The sequence below is a fragment of the Alligator mississippiensis genome, chromosome 8 (genome assembly GCF_030867095.1).
Source record: "Alligator mississippiensis isolate rAllMis1 chromosome 8, rAllMis1, whole genome shotgun sequence".
Taxonomy (NCBI): Eukaryota; Metazoa; Chordata; order Crocodylia; family Alligatoridae; genus Alligator; species Alligator mississippiensis.
Window position 1 is genome coordinate 34,673,799 of NC_081831.1, and position 14,307 is coordinate 34,688,105.

At 51.8% G+C, this 14,307-nt stretch overlaps 1 long non-coding RNA gene across 1 annotated transcript in view; it reads left to right on the plus strand.

Annotated features, from left to right (window-relative positions):
* The first annotated feature begins 12,862 nt into the window (after positions 1-12,862).
* Positions 12,863-14,307, plus strand: part of LOC109281789 (uncharacterized) — a 157,894-nt gene continuing 156,449 nt past the window's right edge. Inside the window, exon 1 of the long non-coding RNA XR_009463920.1 lies at positions 12,863-13,171. This is a non-coding gene — a long non-coding RNA (uncharacterized LOC109281789). The remainder of the gene's footprint in view (positions 13,172-14,307) is intronic.

Genomic DNA, 14,307 nt, shown 5'->3' on the forward strand with positions numbered 1-14,307 from the left:
ACCCAAGTGCCTCCCCCACCAGCAGGGACCCAGGGCAAGGGCAGTGGGAAGTGCTCCTCTTCAGCCTCCTCTGCAGCTGGGGGAGGAAAGGGCAAGGGCTCTGCCCCCCAGCCTAGACCACTGGTGCCTAAGGAGACCAGGTGCACTACACCAGCCACTCAGTCTGCCCCTGGTTCTAGCCCTGGCCCCACCAAGGTGGTCCCCCAGTGAAGGAACCACAACTCTGCACAAGCGGCCGTAGGGCAACCCGCATCCATGGGGCCTGGACCCTCCACTGCCAGCCCTTCCAGCTCAGGTGGTAGGGCCCTCTTTCTGGCACTCACTCACAGGCATGGGGTGAAGTGCCAACTACCCAAGCAGGAGGACCTGTACTTTGAGACCTGGGTACAGGCCCTGGCTTGGGTAGTGGGGGCCCCTAAAATTGTAGCCGCCTCCCTCTTTTATGGCAAGGTTGTTTTTTTTTCCTTGCCTCAGAGGCCACCGCACAAAAGGCAGTAGAGAAGTGGCTCATGGTGGAGGGCTAATACATCCCCCTTGTGCCCCTAGAAGAGCTGCGGACTTGGGTGGTCCTCACCTCCATCCCACCCTATATCCTCAGCTGGCCATGCTCTCCCAGCTCCAAACCCTGGGGAGGGTTATCTCTCTTGTGGTGGCCCTCCCGCTTGGGTGCCAAGACCCCAGCCTCTGCCACGTGCGATCTTTCCACCACCAAGTCATGATTCAGCTGGTGGCGGAAGCGCAGCTGGAGGCCAAGTGTTGCCTTGTAATTACTTTTCAGGGGGCCCTGGTGAGGGTGTTTTATATGCAGGGAACCTATGGGTCTTTTGGTGCTGCATCCTGGGGCATTTACATCACGAGTGTCCCATGGGCCTGGAGAAGAAGGCATCTGTGGGTCCCACTAGCAAGAGTGGTGCCCCCCCACTGAGGCCCCCCTGGAACCCTATCCAGAACACCCAGCACCTCCTGCGAACTCAGGGGACCCCACCTCCCAACCAAGTTTCGTACAGTCCCAGGGACAAAGGCAGCAGCTGAGGGGAGAGAAGAAGCAGGGCCCCCCTGCCCCTAGCCATGCCCTCGCTGCAACTGCCCCAGCCGCCCCCTCCCACCCTCTCCTGCTGGAGCTTGCCTACCCAAGGACCAACCCATGGCTGTGTGGGTGCAGGTCCTCTCTGCATATAGCAATAAATAAATGCGTAGACCCTGAGATGGTGCAGAGTCACTTGGAGGAACTGGATGCCTTTAAGTTGGCAGGCCCGGATGAGCTCCATCCGAGGGTACTGAAGGCACTGGCTGACGTCATTGCACAGCCACTGGCGAGACTATTTGAACAATCATGGCGCAAGGGACAGGTCCCGGAGGACTGGAAAAGGGCCAATGTGGTCCCCATTTTCAAGAAGGGGAGGAAGGAGGAGCCAGGCAACTGTAGGCCAGTCAGTCTAACCTCCATCCTTGGCAAAGTCTTTGAAAAAATTATCAAGGCTCACATTTGCGAGAGACCGGTAGGACAAATTATGCTGAGGGGAAACCAGCACGGGTTCATAGCAGGCAGATCATGCCTGACTAATCTAGTCTCTTTTTATGACCAGGTTACAAAACGCCTGGACGCAGGAGTAGGGGTTGATGTCGTATACTTAGACTTCAGGAAGGCCTTCGATACGGTATCCCACCCCATACTGGTAAACAAATTAAGAGGCTGTGACTTAGATAACTACACAGTCCAGTGGGTGGTGAATTGGCTAGAGGGTCGCACCCAGAGATTCATAGTGGATGGGTCGGTATCGACCTGGAAGGGTGTGGGCAGTGGGGTCCCGCAGGGCTCGGTCCTTGGACTGATACTCTTCAATGTCTTCATCAGCGACTTGGATGAGGGAGTGAAGTGTACTCTGTCCAAGTTTGCAGATGACACAAAACTGTGGGGAGAAGTGGACACGCCGGAGGGCAGGGAACAACTACAAGCAGACCTGGAGAGGTTGGACATATGGGCAGAAAACAACAGAATGCAATTCAACAAGGAGAAATGCAAAGTGCTGTACCTAGGGAGGAAAAATGTCCAGCATACCTACTGCCTAGGGAATGACCTGCTGGGTGGCACGGAAGTGGAAAAGGATCTTGGAGTCCTAGTGGACTCCAAGATGAACAGGAGTCGTCAGTGTGACGAAGTCATCAGAAAAGCTAATGGCACTTTATCGTGCATCAGCAGATGCATGACGAACAGAACCAAGGAGGTGATACTTCCCCTCTATCGGGCACTGGTCAGACCGCAGATGGAATACTGTGTGCAGTTTTGGACGCCACACTTCAAGAGGGATGTGGATAACCTGGAGAGGGTCCAGAGAAGGGCCACTCGTATGGTTAAGGGCTTGCAGGCCAAGCCCTATGAGGAGAGACTGGGGCACCTGGACCTCTTCAGCCTCTGCAAGAGAAGGTTGAGAGGCGACCCTGTGGCTGCCTATAATTACATCACGGGGGCACGGAAGGGAATTGGTGAGGTTTTATTTACCAAGGTGATCCAGCGGGTTACAAGAAATAATGGCCACAAGCTAGCAGAGAGCAGATTTAGATTAGACATTAGGAAGAACTTCTTCACAGTTAGAGTGGCCAAGGTCTGGAATGGGCTCCCAAGGGAGGTGGTGCTCTCCCCTACCCTGGGGGTCTTCAAGAGGAGGTTGGATATGCATCTAGCTGGGATCATCTGAACCCAGCACTCTTTCCTGCCTATGCAGGGGGTCGGACTCGATGATCTATTGAGGTCCCTTCTGACCCTAGCATCTAAGAATCTATGAATAAGGCCTGTGTACCCCACGGGGCACAGGGGCTAGAAACAGTCCAGGCCCCTGGGTGGTGGTGGCAGTACTCCCCCGCTAGAAGGGGGTTGGCTAGACATGAGGCACCCCCAGGGAGGCACTCGGAGCTTGGTGGGTGGTGAGCGCAGTGAGGTGGGTAGCTCAGTACAGGTACACCCCCTACTGGCCCGCCACATGGGGCTGTGCCAGGCTGGGCCGGGTCGAGTCCTGCCATGAGCTTTGTGGAGGGACTCGAGCATGGGCCCCTGCATACCTGTGCCCCCACCTGCACCCTGCGATGCTGGCAGCAGCAGGCAGTGCAGCTGTGGGCCTACTGAAGGCACAGCTGATAGTGATGCAGCACTGTGTGACCCAAGATTTGTGCATACTGAATAGACCCAGCCCGGCCTGGCCCACTAGTGCATGGCTTTTGAGAGGACTGGGAAAGCCATGCACTAGGGGCCAAGCCGGCCTGGGTCCATTAAACATGTACAGAGCCCGGGTCACATAGCACCGCATCACCACCAGCTGTTCCTGTAGCCGGACAACAGCAGTGCTGCCTGCTGCTGCTGGCACCGTGGGGGGTGGGTGCAGGAGCAGAAGTGTGGCAGCCCCTGCTCAAACCCCTCCACAAACCCACCCACAGACCACACATATTCCTTGCCACTCCCCACACCCCCAACATCCCCCCACCACTCCCCACACCCCTGACATCCTCCTGCCACTCCCCACACCCCCAACTTCCCCCCGCCACTCCCCATATCCCCTAAGCTCCCCCTGCCACTCTCCACACCTGCCAACATCCTCCCTGCCACTCTCCACACCTGCCAACAGCTCCCTGCCACTCCCCATGCCCCTAACATACCACTCCTCACATCCCCCCACCCCCCTGCCACTCCCCACACCCACCTACACCCATAAATTCCCCGACCCCCATGTCCATAATGTATCTGTGACAGTGCTTGGAGCAGCAGGAGCATCATAGAGATGCCCTGGCCAGAAACCAGAGCATCTGTCTTGGAGGACTGACTCCCAGGTTGCCTCAGGGCATGGTCAGGGACTGTACCCTGCCTTGCTTTTTCAACCGTGGTTTATTTTGGCACCTGGATTTCCAGGTACCAAATTTTGACCTGCCGCTGCAAATATGTAGTGTGGGGAACATTTTTGTTCCCAGCATGCATCTTGTGGCATCTCAAACTCCTTTGAGATGCCACAGGAGGCACATGCATGCTTGTCTGAATGTGTACCGTGAGTTTCATAGACATTAGGGACTAGAAGGTACCTCACGAGATCATCGAGTCCAGGCCCCCCGCCACAGGCAAGAAGTCTGCTGGAGTCAAATAATCCCAGCAAGATATGCATCCAAATGCCTTTTGAATCAGTCCAGAGTAGGTGCTTGTACCACCTCTGGTGGGAGTCTATTCCAGACCCTGGACACTCAGACTGTAAAGGAGTTCTTCCTTATGCCCAGTCTAAATTGGCCTTCCAGAAGTTTGTGGCCATTAGACCTAGTTATCCCTTGGGGAGCCCTGGTGATCAACTGTTCTCCCAGATCTTGGTGCACCCCGCTTATATATTTATAGGCTGCCACTAAGTCCCCCCTGAGTCTTCTCTTCTCCAGGCTGAAGAGTCCCATGTCTCCCAGCCTCTCCTCATAAGGCTTTCTCTCTTGGCCTTTGATCATGTGGGTGGCTCTCCTTTGGACTCTCTCAAGTTTATCCATGTCCCTCCTGAAGTGGGGGGCCCAAAACTGGATGCAGTACTCTAGATGCGGCCTCACTAAGGCCAAGTAGAGTGAGAGGATAGCATCCCTGGTTTTGCTTGAGATGCATCGGTGGATGCATGCCAGGGTTTGGTTTGCTTTGTCAGCTATGGTATTTCATTGGTGGCTCATGTTCATCTTGTGGTCAATTAAGAACCCCAAGTCTTTCAGTAGCAGTGTTAGTGAGCGTAGTACCACCGAGTCTACAAGTATGTTGCTGTTTTTTTCTCCCAAGGTGGAGTACCCTGCATTTCTCTACGTTGAATGCCATTAGGTTTTGTTCCGCCCACTTCACAAGTGTGTGCAGGTCGGCCTGTATTCCCAGCCTACCCTCCAGTGTGACCACCTTCCCCATAGTTTAATGTCATCTGCGAACTTTGCCGGTCTGCATTTGATGCCTGATTCCATGCCATTTATGAAGATGTTGAAGAGTATTGGCTCGAGCACTGAGCCCTGAGGGACACCACTGGTCACCTTATGCCAAGATGATTTGCTCCCATCAACTAATACTCTTTGGGTCCAACCCCAGAGCCAGTTCCCTAGCTTTTGAATCATGAGATGGTTAAGGCCGCAGTTCTCCAGCTTAGCCATAAGGACATCATAGGAGACCAAGTCAAAGGCCTTTTTGAAATCTAGATATATGACATCAACCTCATCTCTCATCCAGGCAATGCTTCACCTGGTCATAGAAGGAGATGAGGTTGGTCAGGCAGTTTACATGTAAGGCAGAGTAGTGAGATGGGTCAGTAGCTCTTTGGATCCTCTGGTGGTTTATTGGGTTTCAGGATAACTTTTCTTCAGATTTTTGGAAGTCGGTTACTTTCCAGAAATTTATGCATGAATTTCTGAAGCCATCTTTTCATTGTGGTTCTGAGCTTGGTAACTAATTCTGGAAATATCTTAACAGTAGAAACAAAGACAATCTTTGTCTCTGAGCAAGTCTGAATGATATAACCTTCATATATAGAATCATAGAAAATTAGGGTTGGAAGGGACCTCAGGAGGTCACATTCTAGTCCAACCCCCTGCACAAAGCAGGGCCATCCCCAACTAGATCATCCCAGCCAAGGTTTTGTCTAGCTGCGTCTTAAAAACCTCCAAGGATGGAGATTCCACCACCTCTCTGGGTAACTTGTTCCAGTGTTTTACTATCCTATTGAGACAATTTTTCCTAATATCTAGCCTGAACTTCCCTTGCTGCACCTTGAAACCATTGCTCCTTGTTCTGTCACCTGCCACCACTGAGAATAGTCTAGCTCCATCCTCTTTGGAACCACCCCTCAGGTAGTTGAAGGCTGGTATTAAATCTCCCATCAGCCTTCTCTTCTGCAGACTAAATAAACCCAGTTCCCTCAGCCTCTCTTTATAAGTCATGTGCCCCATCCCCCTCACCATTTTTGTTGCCCTCCACTGTACTCTCTCCATTTTTTCCACGTCCTTTCTATTGTGGGGGGCCCAAAACTGAACACAGTACACCAGTTGTGGCCTCACCAGTGCTAAATGGAAGGGAATAATCACCTCCCTTGATCTGCTTGCAGTGCTTCTACCAATGCAGCTCAGTATGCTGTTAGCCTTGGAAGCAAGGGCACATTGTTTGCTCATATCCAGTTTATTGTCCACTGTAACCCCCAGGTCCTTTTCTGAAGAGCTGCTTCCTAGCCAGTTAGTTCCCAGCCTGTACAAGTGCATGGGATTGTTTTGTCCTAAGTGCAGGACCTTGTACTTGTTCTTATTGAACCTCACAAGATTTCTTTTGGTCCACTGTTTCAATTTGTCAAGGTCTCTCTGAATCCTAGTCCTACCCTCCAGCATATCTACTACTCCCCCCAGCTGGGTGTCATTTGCAAACTTGCTGAAGGTGCACTCTGTGCCATCGTCCAGGTCACTGAAGATATTGAACAAAACTAGCCCCAGGACAGACCTTTGGGGCACTCTACTTGATACCAGCTGCCAACTAGACATTGAGCCATTGATTAGTAACTTCTCAGCCTGATGATCTAGCCAGCTTTCTATCCACCTTACAGTCCATTCATCCAACTTGTACTTCCTTAGCTCACCTGTGAGAATGTCATGGGAGATGAAAGGGTAAGATCCAAATGAGCCATATACCTTCCATTCTGGGCACTGGAACATGCAGAAAAACCCAGATCGTACTTGGTAGAAGGGTGACTTGAGTAAAGCACCAATAAGGAATGTACTCAACAAGTTTTCATCATCTTAGTCCACACCCTCACTGATTAGCATTGACAATTATCCCACACCATCAAGACCAGCTCTAAGATGGAACTTTTGAAAGGCAGATTGGCAGAAATATCAAGGGCTGACCAACAAAAGAGCAAATCAATTAGAGGATCCATCAGAAACCAACATTGATCAGACAATACATTTACAAGCTGCCTAACTGAAATAGCCAAGCTTTGTGTACCTAGAGGCTGTAGAAGCCATTATTATGTGTCATGCTGGGACGAACAGTGTGGATGGCTCTTTAACATCATCAAGCAATACTAGTCCCTGCAACTATAAGAAGAGGTACAGAATAACTGGTTACCACATTGAACAATATCAGAAAGGAGAGATGATTTACTACCATAGAAGGGTTGGATATAACTCACTCAGGTAGGCAAGCATGGCACACCATTAACCTTCTTGGAGGCAAAGGCACCAAAAAAAGACATTGTCTTGCGTAAGCAAACTCCATTGTGGAAATACTGTGCAACAACAGTAAATACAGTAATCCAAGCAAGCAATACAGAAATGATTAGACACCTGACTCACAAACAACTTAAATCACCCTATTCCAACCTTAAGTTAACCACCTGGATCTCTGAGAACAAGTTCAACATGGCTATTAAAGTGATCAAGACTGCTGAAGATGGAACCTAGAAAGTCATGACAGAGCTGTGCTAGAGCAGGGGTTGGCAACCTTTTGCCTCTGCAAGCCATTGGAACCTGGAACCCTGCCATGAGCCACAAATGTTTGCCCCCTGAAGCACCCAAAGCTGCCTGTGCTTACCTTTGCCACTCATTCAAGTGGTCAACAGTGATGGAAAAGGTTAAATTTGGCAGCACCACAGGAACAGAGATGGGGGGCTAGCTGGTAAGCAGCTAATGAGGAAATAAACAGGACAAGGCAAGTTGTAGGACACTAGGGACACCCCCCTCTGCTGTCCGGTTCTCAATGTGCTGTAGATTGTCTGAGCTGCCATAGCCCAGATCCTGTCTCTTCACAGACTGGATCTGACCAATGGGCTGTGGGCTGCCAACCACTGTAGAGGCCTTAGGTAACTGTAGGGGAAAGGCTGAGATGCTGGGCACTGCACTGGGTTTAATGTGACACATGACTCAATGGCTGAAGAGTAGGGTGGCTGTATAAGGCAGCCTGGCCAATAGTTAAAGAATTATATGGCCATGATTCAGTTGCTAGAAAATTAAGTGCACTGGCAGAGCTGTGGGAGGCCCAAGGAATGCCACAGTGAGGGACACAGTGGGATTGATATGGATGCTGCAGGTCAAAATAAAAGTGTGTAGGCAGAGTTATACCAGGAAGCTTGAACTCAGCTTGTGCACATGATACATGGCTTAACTGCATATGCTAGAGAAAATGCAGACTGACAGAGTGAGATATCCCCTCTCTGTGAATATGAGCAGTGTGCGAACTTCCTCCATTCACCATCAGTATGTGTCGGTCACATCCTACAAGGTGCATCATTACATATGAGGGAAGCTCAGGTTATGACCATGCTGCAGCCACAGAAGTAATGACACAGAAGGTAGCTGTAAGATAGATTATGTGGTTGGGTGCTGGTAGCAGTCCAGCTGAAGCAGCATAGAGCTCAGCATGGATTGCAAGCTCTGCCCAAGAAGCAGATATAGTGGACCATTCACTCCTTGACTCCCTGATTAGAGGCTAAATTAATGTTAATTAATGCCTGCTTACCAGGAACTAGGCTGAGATCCAGCTCATTTCACAGAAGCCACTGATGGTATCAGGTTTTTGGTCATTAAAAACCAACCTAGTTAGATCTGGAACTCACTGATCCCTGCAGGCAAACATTTCCATCTTCGAGAACCAAAGCCCCATCTTATCCAACCCTCTCTATCATCTGATTTTCTATAGGCACTAAAATACTGTAAAAGAGAATAAAAACTGCAACAAAAGCAGGGAGCCTGGTGCAACTTTTCTGGGGCTGCCTCCTCTGTGCAACAAAATGAAGACAGCAGGATGGAAGCAGCCATGAGCTAGCTGTGAGCAGAACTGCAAACAGGCACATATGTAATGCCCGCCTGGCTGTTACAAGTGTAGAAATGGAGCCAAGAATGTCCTGATTAAATAAGCAAAGCCACACCACTTTGCATCCTGGAATTCATCAACTGCACTGCATGACCTTGCATGGCAGAGCCTATTTTATATATAACACAGAAGAACCAAAGGGGAGGACAATGCTTCCTTGCACAACCATAGGCTGGCTGAAGGGAATTTCTTTTCCATCCCTCCCCTCCACACACAGCTGCGCCCATATGCCAGATCCTTTCTGGATTGCAGGAAGCTATGTTAACTGAGAGCACCTATGTTTTCTTTTATCAGGTCTTCAAGGTGGGAAAGGAATCTATTTGTTCCTGGTCAAAATAGGATGAACACTTCACCTGCAGATTCAAGTGGTATAGGATCTGGGGTGGAAGCGTACTATTAGGGGTGCACTGATAGAGATTTTGAGGGCTGATACTAACAGCCAATTTTTAAGGAGGCATATTGGCCAATACTGATTCAATTGCTAATATAGCTCCATGCAGCTGGTAAGTCTGTTGTGGTAAGAGGGGAGTGGGGAGGAAAGGGCCATGGGGGGACAGATCAATGATCCCTGGGGTGAGGGAGGAGTGGGGCTGGGGTAGGTGCTGCTCAGCTGGGATGGGGTGGGCACGAGATGGAGCTGTAGCAAATCTAGAGGACGTGGGGAGGGGGATGGAGGCTCTCACTGCTGCGCACCACTGGTCCAGGAGTGGTTCGTCTGGTCATCTGGTAGCTCCTGCTGCTACTCCCACCGTTTGTCAGACATGGCACAGTGTGGGGAGTGTGCCCTCAGATCTGCGCAGGGTGGGGTGGACAGGCTTCAGCTGCATGCCGGGGCTGGGGGCCACACTCCCAGCGCTGCCAGTGCCCGCTCTGAGCATAGCACAGTACAGCTACCAGCTCCAGCCTGCAGCTGTAGCCCACCCGGCCCGCTCTACCCCGTGCAGATCTAGGGGCACACGCCTCCACCCCCGAGCCCTCCTGGATGAGTGGTGGGAGCAGTGGCGGGAGCTGCTAGATGAGCAGATGAGTTGCCAGATGAGCCACCCCCACTTTGTGCCCCCCAGACAAGCCGTGGCTCCGTCCTGAACCTGCCCCACCCTGACTGGACAGCATCTACCACATCCCCAACCCCACTCCTCCCTCACCACGGGAGATGTTGATCTGCCCCTCCACGCCCCTTCGCTCTCCATGCTGCCAGGCTCTGCTCCTTTCTGGCTGTGTGCTACGCTGTGACTGTGCGCAGGCACGGACGTTTATTGATCACATTATCAGCCACATCAGGGCCATTTCCAATATAGTTAATTTTCTTTATATTGGTGCCAATTCGATATTGGACCAATGTATCGGTACACCTCTACCTACTATATGTATGGCTAGTGGAGGGGATGTTCCTGTACCTCATCTTCGTTATAATTGTCATTTATTCTGTGTATTACTGTAGTGCCTGATCGTGGACATTGTGCTAGGTGCTATGCAAATACCAAACAAAAATCAAGTCCTTACCCCCAAAGTGCTATTTGTGTGACCTTTCACTACCCTCCAAACATCATTCCTGGAGAGGCTCCTGTCATCAAAGCTGCTGCATCTGGAATCAACTCTCAAGCAAGAGAAAAAAGCAATAAGCAGGTGGCAAATCAGGCATGCAGGGGGAAGCTGAGAATGGTCCTAAGTGGAGGCTTGCTGGCTCCCACTCACTTCCAATATGCAGCCACAGATAAGGAGGTTTGAAGAGTCGCCATTGTAGTCTAAGGCTAGGGACAGACATTCAAAAAGCCAGAGGCTGAATTGACTTAATCTTTGCGGGTTATTCTAACCTGCCTAGATTGAACCAATTTGCAAATGAATAAACATTCAGGAAATGCAGGCACGTGCCTGCAGTGGCTCAGGCCAGAAGCTGGGGGGCACTAGAGCAGACCTTGGCATCAACTACCTGCTCCGCACCAGGGGGACTGCAGCAGGGGTCTGCAAGCCCCAACTGCTGCCATTTCCACTGCTGCTGCCACTGCTGATTGCTCTGTGCATGGGGTGAGTGGTGAATAAACTCCTTCCCTGTCTCGTTTGCCAGATGCTGGAGGGAGAGGTGAAATAACCCCTTTCCCTGCCCCCTTGCCTAAGGAAGCCATGCCAGCTGGGCTTTGGCTGTGCCCCTACCCCTGCCTGGAGCAGTGAGGGGGGAATGACCCTGATGAGGGCAGCAGCCCCTCTCATGGTATTCTGGGAGCACAAGTCTTCCTGGCTGAGAGGCACTGTGCTGCAGGCAGGGCAGAGCAGGGCAGGCAGAGCTGCTGCAGCCTGAGTGAGGCAAGCGGCAGCACCAGGGCTCAGAGGGGTGACCATAGCCCCCCAAAGCCCACCTAGTGCTGCCGCTGCTCACCCCACGCAGTCTGCAGCAGCTCTGACCACCCCACAGAGCAGCCCCTCTACCCCCTTGCTAGGAAGAGGCTTGCACTCCCTGGGAAACTATGAAAGGGGCTGCTGCCCCATCACAGTTCCTGCCTCCTTACCACTCCAGGGGTGGGGGCATGACCAGAGGTTGGCCATCATGGCCCCCTGAGGTGAGGGGGCAGGGAGAGGGTTATTTCCCCCCTCCCTCCAGCATCTGACAGAGGGGGCAAGGAAGAAGCTTTTTCTGCCGCTTGCCCTGTGCAGGGAGTGATTGGCAGCAGTGGCAGCAGTCAGGGCTGGCAGAGCCCGGCTGTGGCCCCCACCTCAGGCAGAGGGGGTAGAGGGGAGAATAAAACCTCTTCCTGCACCCTCTGCCTCAGGGTGCCATGCTGGCTGCTGCTGCAGCAACAAGGTGGAAGCACTAGGCGGACCCCAGCTTGTCCATGCTGGTGGGACAGGGAGGGGGGAATTAAGCCCCATCCCTGGCCAGTTCAGTTGAGGCTACTGCTGGGGCTGACCATGCCCTCACTGCGGGAGCAGCAAGTGGAGAATATCCTGGTAAAGGTGCTGCACCCCTGCCTGTCAGACCTCAGCTGGGATCTGTGCTGGTGGGACAGAGGAGAGAGGGGGAATAAACCTCTTCCCTGTCCCCTTCATCTTAGGGGGGGTAGAGTCTGGCCATGCTCCTGCCCCTGCCCCTGCCCACCCCTGCTCTAGCTAGGGAGCAGGAGTGGGGCCAGCCCTGCTCTGCTGGAACAGACAGCACAGCCCCGCCCAGGGCTGCAAAGCATGTCAGGATGCTGGGGGACTCTGGTTTAAGTCTGGTTTAAACCAGGAAGGGGGTCTGGGACAGAAGTTGCATAAACCAGTTTGAGCTCAATCAGTTAAGTCTGATACTACATTTAGCCAGGTTTATCTCAAACTGGTTTCAGCCATTTTGAAACTGAAACTGAAATGTGCACTGAATTTATGTTCTGTTACAGGTTTAAATCAGTTTCTGATCACTTAAACAGGTTTAAGTGTAACTTCTGTCCCTAGCCTAATAGCTTCTATCCTGAACTGGCGCTCAAGGGTCCTGGTTCTGTTCTGAACTATGGTGTGACTTGAAGCAAGTCACTCCACCTCTCTGTGCATACGTTTACCCTTCTAACCTTTGTCCTTCATGTCTGCTCAGACTGTAAGCCAGGGGTGTCCAACCTTTCTGAATGTGGGGCCGGATCACGAACTTTTTATCACCCAGTGGGCCAGCGAGCCTTATTGAAAGACCTCACAGGAAGCGGTATCACATCAGGAAGTGATGCCACGTGACCTTTGACACCAATGAAGTTGCAGGAAGTGACAAAGAAGTGGGTCTGGAAATGTGGTTTAAAATCCAAATTAAAAATAATATAAAAGCAACATGAAATACTACCAAACACTTGACTAAAATAAACACTTTCGCATAATGCATAATGAAAGAAGCATAAAGCAAGTCAATAAATCAAATGTGGAAAAGATATCAGCCAGAGTGGAAACTAATCAAAGGTGGAGGGATGTCTCGGCGGGAAACACCTGCACGGGGCTTTGCAGCCTCTGCCACTCGCTGCCTTGCAGGGGGTGGGCGGGTGGAGAGGGAGGAGGGAGCGGGGGCTCCTCAGTGCATCCCAGAGGCTGTGAGAGACTCCTGGCTCAGCTGGGCACGACCATAGCTGCAGCCAGGCAGGGAGCAGAGCGGGGCAGGGAGAGCCGCCGCCACACACGGGAGCCCCAGTCTGGGCTCCTCCTCGTCCTCCCGGCCGCAGCTTCCCCGGGATGTGAAGGAAAGGCACCCTCCACTCTGCCGCCGCCCGCCTCGCTGCCCCGGCAGCCGCGTGTGCCTGCACCGCCCCCGCTCCCACCTCGGCCCCACGCAGCTCCACTGCTGAGCCCCGGCCCTGCACCACTGCCTCCGCCTGCTTTCAAGGATGCCTGGTAAGTCGTCCGGGCACCAGGGAGTGTGTGTGTGCCCGGGCCCCGCCGTGGGGCACTGCTCGCTGCAGGCTGCGTGTGGGAACCTCGTCCCTTCCCTGGACCTTCAGCAGCCATTAGGAAACTGCTGAGGGGCTGGGGGAGGGACAAGGGGTGGGAATGAAAGTAAACAGCGTTTACTTTTGTTTCCCGTCGCAGCACCTCGGGCCTCAGAAAATGGCTTGTCGTGGCGGCCCATGGGCCATATGTTGGTCAAGCCAGCTGTAATCTCTTTGAGGCAGAGGCTCTCTGCCAGTGTAGCACTTAGATCTTGGCGGGTATTACCATGATATAAATAACAGCACCTCACTAGGACTGGAGCTCCGAAGACTGTTCATCACCTGACAGGGAAATAGGCTGTGGTTCCTTTATGAGAAGATGTCAGGGAGGCATTGAAAGCTTTAGATAACATTGATTCCCCTCATTATTCTAGTGTTTGGTGGTTCTGTAAATTTCCAGTGCGCTGCTGTCCTGGTGCATTTCCAAAAGTTCCTGTGCAAGAGGATGAAAGGCAGACAAAGGATGAAGATCCAAAACAGTGCACACAAGAAAATATAGCCAAGCCATATTGTCTATGACCATCTGGAAGAGAATGGTCTCTGCCTTCCCAAAACAGATTTTTGGACCTAGCATGGACTATGTGGCAGTGCTCAAGGCAAGGGAACAGGAAGTCACCAATCCTGCATTCTAGTCTTATGTCTGCAAATGACATCAGGTGGGACCTGAGAGGCTAATCACTGCACTTCCTTTTGCTACTTCCCCATTTGCCAAATGAGGATGATAACAGGGAGTGACAGCTCCTCACCTACTCTTCTCCTGAAGTAGTAAAAGTACATACTGCCCCTTCCTTAGGGTGGATCCCAAGAGACCAATCGAGCTCTCCATAATGAGCTGTTTGTATTTTGGTGCTGGAGTCCCAGGTACCGACCCACAAGTCATTACACTAGGTATGTGGAAAGGGGCAAGGTCAGTCACAGAAGAATATGTGGGTTCCAAGCTGCTACAGAGGGTGTTAGCACAAACCATGGAGGGTGAGGAAGCTATAAAATATTTCTTGCCTGTAGTCCTTTAATTTTTCTCTATTTGTTTTACTGCTATAG